We start from the raw sequence: 12,631 nt of genomic DNA on the forward strand, positions 1-12,631 counted from the left end.
CAGCGGAACAGGCTCTTATTTCCCAATAAAAACCTTTCGGGTGGATTCGGACTAAAGAGCAGACAAGAGGAGAGATCTTTTCCCATCCTTTCAATTTCCATCATCGACTCTTGCCTGGATATGGACTGATTGCTTTTATTGATCCGCCTATTGATTGGTTGATTGACTGTCGGACACCATCACCCGGCAAACTTGGACTTGTGTGGGATTTAAGCAGGGGGACAGTGAACTGCAGCTGCTCTCTTTACTGGCACCAGTGTTTCTTCTCCAGCAGCACATCTGGACTGATTTACTGATTAATCGATACATTGACGACGCCGACCTGTGAAGTGGAAACCTGGTGATTGATTAATCATCCGGCTGAGCTCCCTGCCCATTCACCCTTCATATAAACCTTTGGAACGAAGCATAACAAAGTAACTCTTAAATAATCCTCATTAGCATGTCTTTAAATCTCTAAAATTATATTGGATATATTTTAAAGTACAGCAGAATACAATAGCAGTTCCGCTTCTACATTAAAGCCCCTGCACGGACATCACAGGGATCTGCAAAGGGCAGAAAGCACCTTATGTAAGAGTATGAAATCATAATTGTAACAAGACCTCCACTGCAATAATATTCAACGAAATGTAATAGGAATTATCCCAGTGCCAGTGCTGCGCCGGATTCTAGTTTGGAGATTGGAAGTTATTTTTGGCTGCGCAAAGTGGAGCGACTCTTTCACACCACTGCCCGGACACAGCCTGACACCGACTGAGCGCAGAGGTCTGTGCCTACTTGTCTCTGTCTCCACATCCCGTCCTGAAAGAAACGAGTGGGATAGACAGAGGGCGGAGGAGAGCGAGTGAAAGAAAGAGAGGGAGAGGGAGAGGAGGAGAGGATGCGTAACTGCGGAGGACTGGAGTAGACTTTAGTCGTGTAACATCTTGGAGAAGGAGGGAGCGAGCAGAGGAAAGAGGTTCTCCTCTGTGTTTCAGCCACTGAGAGGCTGCCCCATCTGAGGTTAGAGGAGGAAAACGACCTCCTTCATCAGTTTGTTTTCATCCGTCCATCCATCGCCCCCTCCGTTTTTTGGAGAGGAGACATTGGACAGCGCCGGTCAGGTTTGAGGCGGAGGAGGGAGCCCGAGGTGGGATTATTTCATCTATAAAAACACACAACAGAAAACATTTGCCTCTGGTCAAGATCGGGTCATCAGCACCGGATCCAGGATTAGTTTCTCCAGTAGATCAGGTAAGAGGATGCCACGCTCCGATTTTACGCTTGTGTGCGCACGTGTGTGTGATGAGTTTACTTCATGGACTGTTCGTGTGTATGTGGGTTGTAACAGAGAGAGAGAGAGAGACAGAGAAGTGAACGTTCTACTGTGTGTGTGTGTGTGATCGCGCGCGCCTGGTCCGTGGGTGTATGTGAGAAGTGAGAGACCGAAGGGCCGAGAGAGCGTTTTTACGCACGAGTGTGAGGAAGAGAGACCGTGTGTGTGTGCGCGTGTGTGTCAGCAATATTCTGAGCTCACACTTGTAGAAATGCAAAAATCACTTTTGATTGCACTATTTTGGTTCTTACTCACTTTTAGACCGTTAGGCGTCATGCTCATTATTCATTCATCAAACTGTGTGTGTGTGTGTGAATGTGTGTGTTTGTGTGTGTGTATGTGTGTGTGTGTGTGGGTATAGAGAGAGTGAGCTGACAGCTGGACATCATGGGTGACAGACATCCCCTCCAGGGGAGAGCAGGAGCGTTCAGCCAGAGATGTAGTGCAGGATAAACACACCTAAAGTCAAGTCAGCAAAAAAATGCCGGAAGTGTGTTTTTCAAGAATTTCAATTTCTGTTTATTTGCTTTTTCCTTATTTTTCTGGATGATTATGAGACACCTGCACATATACATCGTGGACATGTCCCCCTCCTACACAGAGGAATCCCCAGCTGAGTCAATGTTTTTGTGTTGAGTTGTTTTACATCACCTAGTTCCACACATTTTTAAGTGTCTGTTCATATTTTGGTCTCTTTGTGCTGATTTTACATGTCTTTGGTTGTTTCTCCTCTTCGCGTCTTTCTCCATCTCCTTGCGGTTTGCACTTCCTTGTGATTTGCGTTTTCTGTATCTGCGGTCGGTTTGGGTTTCCTTGATTGTTTCGATTGTTTCGTTTTGTCTCTGTGTCGTCTCTACAAATTGTACACCTCTTTGTAATCACCCTGCATCTTTTTGTGATTGTTTTGTTTGTCTCCGTGGTGCTTCTGCATCTCATCGTGGTCATTTCACATCTTCACAGATTGTGTCTCAACCATGAAATGTTAACGGTGCAGCTGAGGTCCATGTGTCCCCTCAGGCCTGATAAACCCTCTCAGTAATCTCTGCATGTCATCACATAAACTGACCTGCTCCGTTATGCTCCACATCATACCTCAACCCCACAGTTCAATCATGCAGGTGTACACACTGTAAGTGCATGACATATTCTGACTGGATAAGAAGAGAAATAGAAATACGCTTCATGAATTCCCATCGCCCTGTTGGGGTGATGCACCTTTGGGTGAAAGGGTGCCATTTTGGTTCCACTGTATAATTTTCCCATTTGTTCAAGTCTCCCCAAACACAAGACGCGGTTTGTTTGAGTGCTTTACAGCCCAGCAGGTGCATTCTCTCCCTCCCTCCTCCCTGCATCCCTCGCTCTCTCCGTTTCTCTCTCTCTGTGAGTGTGTACAGAGAAAGGGAGATTGTGTGTGTGTGTGTGTATGTGTGAGGAGAGAGGAGAGAGGAATAAGACAGTTTGGACGTGTGCCGTCTAATTGCGCGTGTGTGTGCCACAATGCAACAGCAGGGCACTCACACACACCTACACACACAGGGGAGGGATGCACAGGGTTTAATTATCTTGGCCGTTTAGTAACAAAGCACCCGTCTGAGACTGCAGGTGTGTGTGTGTGTGTATGCATTCATGTGTGTGATTTATAGTGTGAAGCCACTGTCGTATAGATCAGACGAGTAGGTAGGTGGACTGGCAGCAGAATGACTCCGTCACACTGACCAGCGCTGGTCATTTGTTACTGGAGTGGGAGGGGTTGGGGGGGGGGGGGGGGGTGGCGGTAGTTTACAACAGGGATGAGAGAGGATGAGAGGAGACTGAGAAAGAGAGAGAGAGAGAGTGATGGATGAAGTATTCAGTTCCTGTACTCGGGTAGAAATACCAGTACATTCCTGTAATGATTCACAGTTTCAAGTTAAAGTCCAGTTTGACTACAAGCACCAAATAATATATATCTATCTTTTTAGAACACAATTGCAAAGTGCTTAACAAATAAAATATACACAAGTAAAATGCATTTAAAAAACATAAAAACAAAAAACATCCTAGTTGTAAAAGAATAAATAAAAGAATAAATCACTTAATATGTCTGAAAGTTAAGCATTGCCTCCCAATACAATAATAAAAACTAGAATTAGGTAAATTCATGGAATAGGATATGATAAAAGCTTTGATTTAACGGACGCTTCTGACTAAGCCTATTTCCTCGGTTAGGGTGTTTCAGAGCATTGGGGCTTCTTGTTTCTAAATGTATTTAGAGCAAAATATGTAAAACATTTCCCTTTAAATGATGCATTGTTACATATGACATCAATCTTGGATTTCTTTTAAATCAGGGGCCTCAAAGGGACCACAATTTTACACAGAGGGGCCAACTATATGACCAATATCCATGCACAATACCCTGATTCAAGGTGCACAGTTAAGTCGTTCACTGTTTAGAGCATAGCCACACATCAGTGAATATATTTTGAAAAATATACCTTGTTCAAACACTGAAATGCTGAACAAATGTTATATTTATTTTTACTATTGTAAGTAACAGACTCGTTTTTTTAAATTTTTATTAAAACCATTGACAGGACAGGGGCACTTCATAGGCCAATCAGATTCAAGCTGGGGCCAGGGGCTCCTTGTACCACCCCTGGATTCACCCCTGTTACCGTGATACTGTTGCATTCAGGTGTAAGCAGCTTTTTTACTGGAGAAGATTGGGGTGGAATTAGCATTTTAACGTTATATTTGTTATGTAGTTTTATTCTGTGGTTCAAAAACGAGGCTCCAGTCTTCCTCCAGGGTCGGGACAGAAATCTGACGGCTCGTGAGATGATTAAAGGGCGAGGGAAGAAGTAGATACAAAGTTCTGCTACACAAAGCTCTACTTTGTACTTTTCCCCTGTGAAATATTGGATAATTTGACCTCTTTGGGCCTTGAGCAGTTACTTAAATCAAACCATCCGAGGAGTCTGGAGGAGAAGCGTCTTGGCGTAGCAGCTAACAACTCATAGACATCTGATACGTGACAAGGAGAGCAACGAGACGCTCGTATTTTGTAGGGCAGCGGCTGCCAACAGAACGCTGTATATAAAATCTTCATCTGAAGTGCAGCTGCTGAATAAATGTTTTGGATTACAAGTCTACCACGCTCAAGTTCTTGAGCTCATGTAAAGTTACTTTCTACAAAGAGGAGGCAGATAGAAGAGGTGGAGGACGAGATGGAGAGAAGAAGAGAAAGGGGGAGTCTGGAGCAGAGGGATTTACTGCTGTTCCATTATAATTGCTCCATTTTAAAACTAATTCATATCGTCACCTGGTGCTCTTGTGATTTATTAGATCCCCGCCGACTTACTGAAATGAAGGGAACCAAATTACAAAAGTTGTGGAGGTTTCTTTAAACGTTTTTTTTCACCCTCCTGATCATTTACACATCTGTACAGAGGCAGCGAAAGTAAAAGTGCGGCTCAGTGACGTTTATCTTAAAAATGAATGTCTTGTCGTGGCTGAGGCGAAGTGGATGATGAAGGGAAAGACAAAAATTGAGAGTCCAGAGGAGGCTGAGGAATGTAGGAAGCATGGAACAAGGGATTAATAAGGAGGTAGAGGAAGAGGAGAGGAGATATAGTGAATTGAGAGAGGAGGATAGATTTAGAGACATGAGGACAGGGGAGAGGAGAGAGAGATCCATAAATTGTAGAAGGGATGACGAGGCGCGAAGAAACGCTGGAAATATACGAGAGGAGGAGGACTGGCCGAGACGACAGCGGGGGAACGAGTGAGAGAGAGAGAGAGAGAGATGCTATTGAAGAGCAATAACCTCCATTACTGTAGATTTGAAATATTGTAGATTCAGCCTGTTTGCGCCAATTATTCTTGCTCTGCTCTAGTTTATGGTCACTTATAGGAAATCTCTCCAGGAATGAGCTGAAGAACAGAAGCCAGTTCCAAGGAGGCGTTCTCCACAGCAGTGAGGACACGTTGCTGTTTACCTTTTCATGTCTATAGTCACATCCAACCAAACATGCTTTAGCCAATCTACAGGCTTGGCAAAGAGACGTGTCAGCAGTTTAAGACTCTTGAGAGCCACCATTGTGCAGCCGTTTCGAGTCGAATATGAATGTCGGGGCTTGCGAACACTTGGAGGACCCCACACGAGCAGTATGGAGGCATGTTGGGTTTTTTCAGTTGTTTTATTACGTCTGAAGTCTAGACGTCTAGACTTCAATTGTATCGGATTCTGCTGCAACAAAGTTTACCTCTGAGACTCCAAAAGTGTTTCGTGGACTCAAACAATTCAATACAATTATTCAGTAGATAATTAGTACATTTCCCCTGAACCCTGGTTGTTCCCTCACCACATCTAATTCTATGAGTGTGCTTTTCGTTTTTTTTTATAATAAACCTAATCAAGTATTTGTTTTGCCAAAACCAAACCAATAACAAGTAAAAAAAGTAAGAAACAAAACAATGTACCAGTAACATGTTTCGCTGGTATCATGTTCTCAGCAGCAAATACCTCAAGAACTGTTTTTGTATCAGCACTCACAACTTTGACATTCGGCAGCTGACATTTACTAACATGACTCTATGTCACATCCACAATAATTAAACAAAAAGAAAATTGATATTAAAGGCTAAATAAAAACAAGTGGGTGGCCTGTTATTTGTTTTCCTTCTTTAAACCTTGTTCCTTTGAATCTCTGTGATCCTCTGAGGTTCTGATTACACGTCCTCTGTTTTACATAGAGATCAGTCGCTTGCTGCCTGGAATGTGTGATAGTATTATGACTTGTGTGTTGCAAGATTTCAAAGAGCAATTTTGATCAAAGTGATGCCACAAATTGTAGGAATCCTTTTTCTTCCTTGAAACTCTGGTATAATTTAATGTCATGCCTTCTGACATGATCAAAGAGTCTTTAATTTGTGTCCCATGACAGAATTTGCTCAATGGCATTTTTGTGGGAGGCAGGAATGCATTCATTCAGTGCAGTGGTTAATTGCATATTGAATATCTGAAAAACAGCAAGTATGCTTTAAGGTGTTTAGGTAAAATCTATTTTACTCTTAAGTTGTGTTTGTTATTAGGTGTTTTACAACAGGGTGTGTGGCGTCCCGGGCAGCGACACAGGCCTCTGAGGACAGCAGGCTATTCTGTTTGTTTGTGATCACACAGGACGTAGTGGAGGGGTCCTTTCCAGTAGTTCATTTATTGGCAGTCAACATTTTGCTGCTGCTAATGCACCCTGCAAATGATGCAAAAGATACCAGGTACCAAGCATGTAGCAAACATTATAGAAGATACTCAGCATCATTTGTGTTTCTTCCCACTTTGTCCAGATGGATAGATTGAGTGGCAGGCAGTCGGCGGTTGTGACGACAAAGTTACTTGGAAACAACAGTCTTGGATGAGAAACTTGTGGTGGCTGTCACTATATTTAAATAATGTTGAAATCTAGCTCAGCTGGTTATGCAGGTGTCCTGCGTACAGCGGCTTGAGTCCTCCTGCTGTGGCTGCAGGTTCTGCTCTGATCCGGCCCTCTGCTGCACGTCCTCCCCTCTCTTCGTCCGTCACACTCACTTTCCTGTCAATACAGGTGAAATGCCCCCAAAAATACCTTAAAAACATAAAAGTGTAAAAACCTGTGAGTTCACTTCACAACGAGATTGGAGTTAGGCTACGCACAGGTGGTTGTCTATTCATCCATCCATCCATTATACCACTTCTCCTGGAGGTACATGGGGAGCTGGAGCCAATCCCAGTTTACACTGATGGAAAGGGGCAGGGTACATCCTGGACAGGTCACCAGTGTATCACAGGGCCAACATATAGAGACAAACAACCATTCACACACATTGATTTAGTGGTTGTCTTATAAAGAACAACAACAAAGACACACCAACAAAAAATGCAGTGGAGTGCAGTGAAGGGACTCGGAAAAAATACCTGACTTGGATTCTCCAGGTTTCAAAGTGGGATCTGTAGGAATTTCTGGGTACAAGAAATGCCAAACAACAAAACATGCACAAGTTACCTTTATTACTGCTACAGATATGACAGGAAGAAATAACAGTAATGCGTGTTGTTATGAACTGTTATGGGGCCTGTAGGTCAGTTCACATCTCAGTGGAGGTCAGCCTCAGCTCAGATCGGAGCCCTGCAGCCGATCAGGATCCAGTGATTCAGTGTCTTGCTCATAGTCAGCAGCGTGCAGCCCTGCTGATGTGAGGGTTTCAACCAGGGCCGTGCAGTTGAAGGTTGCTGCACATGATGACCTCCCATGTGCTTGTATATGTGCTCTGACTCATGATGAATTAACGCCACACAAATGGAAACGCTTTTTTCCAGACCGCCGTGATTTAGATGTGGTTATTTGTTGCCATCCACGTCATCAATGGGTAATACACTTTCTACCCTTCAGGCTGCAGTATTTCTCCAAAAGTGCACAAGTGTCATTAAATGGTTTACAGCTACAAAGTTTAGTGTTTCTCACTCTGAAAGCAAACACCAGTAATCAGTAATCTCGCGAGTCAGCGTCTGGACTGCAGCTATTAACTGTCCTTGTGTTGGACGTTGTGGTCGCAGGCCACTCGCTGCCACGTCCTCACTTGACAAAAGAGGCAATATGCTTTAATGAGACTGGATCCCAGAGTGTGATTACAATTGTCTTTTGCATCCTGGATGTGGAAAGTTGAGGAAACCTTGGCAACAACACAGAAGTGTTTTATCTCCCTGACAGCTTTTTCATGTATTATTTGTTCCAGTGGAGCACAGCTGCACCTGTATCTAAACAAGTGGGTTGAGATTCTGTTGTCACGGTGAATGCTGTATAAGCCTTGGATTTCTGTCTGAAAGAACCTTAAAAGTACAAAACCTTAGCTAGCAGCAAGCTTATTTTACCCAGGCAAAGAAATGGGCGATTCCAAGAAACTCCATGCGTAGCTTGAAGACATTTTCTCTCAAGAACTGGGGCAATGTAATTGTCTTTATACATTTTACATTATCCCTCTTTCTTCTATAAATAGGGTTAAACAGTGTTCAAGATGCACAGGCACACACACACACACACACGCACACACACACACACACACACGCACACACACACACACACACACACACACACACACAGACGCACACACACACACATAAACAGTGACTCCATGACTTCAGAGGACATTACATTGATTGCCGAGAGACTTACTCTAACCTTAACCATACTTACTAACCCTATCTCTAGCCTTACCCTTAATCTAACTCTAACCTTAAAACATGACAAAATGTAATGATTGACTGATAACATATCTTTAACCATTTACACAATTCTCTTACAGATCTAAGACCTTTACCAAATGCTGGTCAAATAGAGTTCCTACCATTTCCCAGAGCTAAACTTGACCAAGATTTCTACGATTAATAGTCACAGAATATAAATATCTCAGCATGTTAATGAAAACCTCTCATTCAATCAAATCAATCTAATTTCGCCCCATATTCTGTGGAAAAGAGGAGCTGAGGCAGTTTTCATGTCAGTCCTGGATGAAGGGATGTGAATTGTAGACATGGATCTTTTCCTCTCTTGCACCACTCAGCTCTCTGTCTATCACTCTGACCCGAGAATTATTGCTACTGAAGCCTATGTGATGCCTACATGCTACACACCACTGTGTTTTAAGTAAGTTTGGTTGGTCTTCTCCTCATAAAAGACTTGTATCTTTTATCTATAAAGCCTTCTTTGAAAAGTTACCACATCACCTGTCAGGATTGCCTGGTTACCCAGATGGGTTGATATCGATCCCGCCTGTTCCACTGACCAGCTGCTTCCTGTTCCACCGGGCAGCTCAGAACTTTGAAAGACTCCTTTCAACGATGTGCAACAAAATACAGACCCTCCCTGAATTTGTATACAGTCATTCATTTTGCATATTTTAGAAAGCTGTTACGTGGGATCCTGGTGTGACTTCTGTATTTCCTCTAATCAAAGAAGACAATGGACTCAACTAAATGCAGAGACTCTACAGTGAGAAGCCGTCCACCTGCTGGTCCTGCAATAATGATAAAAACTCTGTTAAAACAAATGAATGGATTCAGTCAACAGTAACACTGGAGTGATTTTACATTGAAAAGAGTACAGGAAGTGTTGTCAATATGTATGTCTGTGCCATATTCAACTGATAAACATTGGAACTGTGGTTTAATATCATAATCACTAGGTAAGAGCCTGACTCTCTAGAAGAGCAGCGCGGCTCACACGACGGGAGGCGCACCTGAGACATGGGTTTCACGCAGGCAGTGTGGCTACTCTAACTGGATATCAGGGGCCCCGAAATGAAAAGCCATTGCTGCAGCATGAAGACTTGTTCAGCAGTAAGTCGGCTGAAGCTCGACCCAGTACGCAGAGCCATTGTCGTGATGAACATCTCCTATGTTTGATGAGAGCTAAGGTTGCCTGTTGATTAAACATTTAATATTAAAGGTGCCGCTTGTCCAAATTGCACAAAATTTGGAACTGCACTTAACAATACACATACCAAGTGTGAAACTTACAGTATAATCACTGTTATGTAATATAATAAATCAATGCTTATGTTTTTGCCATTTAGCCTTACACACTGTCTCCCTGTCCTTTTCTCATCCTCTTCTTTCTCTTATGTCACGCAGTATTCCTCTGCTTCCTTTCATTCTGTGCTTCCATCTTTCCCTCTCCCACCCCCTCTGTCTAACAGTCCTCTGTGTTGTCACGTCCCAGTTCTGTTGTATATCAATGACGTATTCAAAGAGAAATGGCGTTTAAAAAAAACCACACAGATTAAATAATCTGTTTCACTGTTATCCCAGAATGCCTTTTTCTTTTCTCTCTCCTTGTCTTCTCTCCTTTCTGCCGCTCACCCCTCCTCCCCTCACTCTGCCTCACTGTGCCTCTCCAGTTCACCCTTCAGCACGTCTACCAGTGTGTGGAGCCTATCCTTAGTTGACTTAACGCGGTCTGACAGGCCAATCCCTATGGATTCTGATCAAATAGAGCAATAGTGTACCCAGCAGCAACAGTGCAGCGGCAGCCAGCTAAAACAGCAGCCGTTATATGGCAGAGATCAGCGTCCTGCAGAACTGATTCCACACGTTTATCCACTGATTCCACTTTGTTACAAACAACTTTAAGATAAGAGGTCAGGCTGATATCAAGCTCACAATGTGTGAGACAGGTAACACACATAAGCACACAGCAGAGATTTCTCTTATCACTGCACGTTCCACATTTCATCAGTTTGTTACATTCTGAATATTTGATGTTAATTAAATCATTTTCCAAGGAATGATTCATGGTATTTCTTACCTTTTAAGTAGCCGTTGCAATCAACTTGCAAACAACACTGTTGTGTTATGGTAATGCAGTTATGAGTAAATGCTGCAGTAACAAATCTGATAGCTACAATTATGTTCATCCACATTTCCAAAAATTCAGTTTTATGAGAGTTTTATAATTTCTATACTATATGTCTTTATATATTTTAAATCTATATCTGTAAGTTTTCTCTGCCTCTGAACATGGTTTATATCCTTTTTAATCAAATCATAATGTTGAAGGTAATTCTGTTTGCTTTTGGCCTCTGTGCCACCTCTTTCATATTTGTGTGTTTGTTGTATGTGTCTATGTTCATTTCATTAATATTTTATTTGAATCCTTGCTTCATCTTAATTGCAGTTCATTTTCCTGAAGTGGTTATTGCCATTGGTTTGTACTATTTTTTTATATTGTACGTATTTTCTATAGTTTCTGTTAAAAGGAAAAAAGTCAGTAAACATATTGTTTGCATAATAACAAAGAGCAAACAAAGTGTGAAAGACTTAGATCATTTAAAACATACGCACGCTTATCATAACAATGTCTGTATTGGCTAAAAAGTCTGGTGAAATTATGTTAATTTTACAAGCAATGATGTCAGTAACGTGACAAAAATGTTGTTCCAACTTTTCCAGTTGTTCCAACCTTTCTCAGTTGGGAACTAATATTTCTGACAGCACCGCATGATCGCATCATCAGTAAACAAAGTCTGTTGTCAGGAAAATACATTTTTAAAACCTTTAACGACATGATAGGAAATGAATGGAGGGGAGAGGCCCAGTCTGACATAAACCCAGGATGTAGCAGGTCATTGTGGACACTTTAAACTCCTGAGAACTCTTCTTTTTAACCATCTTGGGTTTGGAGAGAATAGCAAACCATTCCAAGTCAATGTGATGTCAAGAGTCATTAGACTTGAGCTACAAGTTTATTTTGATGTCACTTGGTTAAATGCTGCTTCTTGAACTGTTCGCATTCGTTTATGTGCCAGTGTGGCGTTCAGTATTCTGTACTGTTTATTGAAGCTTTTTTATTGAGTCACAAATCATTATTATTATTATTATAGTTATGTGTAACTGTTGTGAGTCACTTGTATTCTATGTTGAAATGAAATGTAATACCTGAGCAGAACATGGCAGAAACCTGCTCAGCAGACCTCACATACGTCGTACCTCCTGTCACACGTCTTAGCTGTTTCAGTGAGTGGTGTCAAGGCACAACTCTGAACAAAGACAACTACAAATTAAAATCGTCAGTGATTGTACTGTACATTTCGCAGCCAGTTCAAATGGCATGGAATCAGCAGAGGGCTAATTAAATTCACCAGGCACGACACGTAGTCACAGCGAGCGCCAGTGTTCGTGCTGATGGTTACTCAGAAATCAGCCTCATGTGACGTAAGAGCTCAAACACTCAGAGTGTGAAAGACTATTTTAACTTCATAAGTGCACATAATTATTTAGAGTTTTCATTACTTATGATTAATGGACCTTATTATGTTGTGATGTGGCCCTTCAAATTGAACTGGATTGAACACTTTTTATTATAATTCATTCTTCTTTCTGCCGTGGATGTTTTGTAAAGCACTTTGTAAGCTCGTTTAGATAAGTGCTATACAAATAAAGTTATTTTTATTATTTATTATTATAATACTGTAATACTGTAGTTTAGTTTTTATGTGTGTGTGTCACATATAATTTAGATATGACAGATTTGTATACATTCACAAGTCATTCAAGTCACAACTCATTCACAACTGTGTGGGAGATCCAGGTATTATTTATGTAGTGGGGACTAGGGCTGCAACAACTAATCGATTTATTGATTATAATCAATAATAACAATAGTTGGTAACTCATTTAGTAATCGATTCGCCGGGTCTTTTACAATACACGGCACACACGGTGGCAGCGTCTCCTGATGTAGGGGCAGTAAACCAACCAATCCCGGGCCTTGTGTAGCTCACGTGACGCTGCCATCTCTT

The 12,631-nt window shown here is 42.0% G+C and overlaps 1 protein-coding gene across 4 annotated transcripts in view; it reads left to right on the plus strand.

Annotated features, from left to right (window-relative positions):
- Positions 1-495: 495 nt before the first annotated feature.
- il1rapl2 (interleukin 1 receptor accessory protein-like 2) overlaps positions 496-12,631 on the plus strand; it is a 373,733-nt gene continuing 361,597 nt past the window's right edge. For 2 of the 4 annotated variants that reach the window (XM_034597454.1, XM_034597453.1), the window contains exon 1: positions 496-1,236. The gene's annotated coding sequence lies outside the window, so the exon portion shown is untranslated. The remainder of the gene's footprint in view (positions 1,237-12,631) is intronic. The other 2 variants (XM_034597457.1, XM_034597458.1) reach the window with 1 other exon arrangement.

Source organism: Hippoglossus hippoglossus, chromosome 10, assembly GCF_009819705.1.
Source record: "Hippoglossus hippoglossus isolate fHipHip1 chromosome 10, fHipHip1.pri, whole genome shotgun sequence".
Lineage (NCBI taxonomy): Eukaryota > Metazoa > Chordata > Actinopteri > Pleuronectiformes > Pleuronectidae > Hippoglossus > Hippoglossus hippoglossus.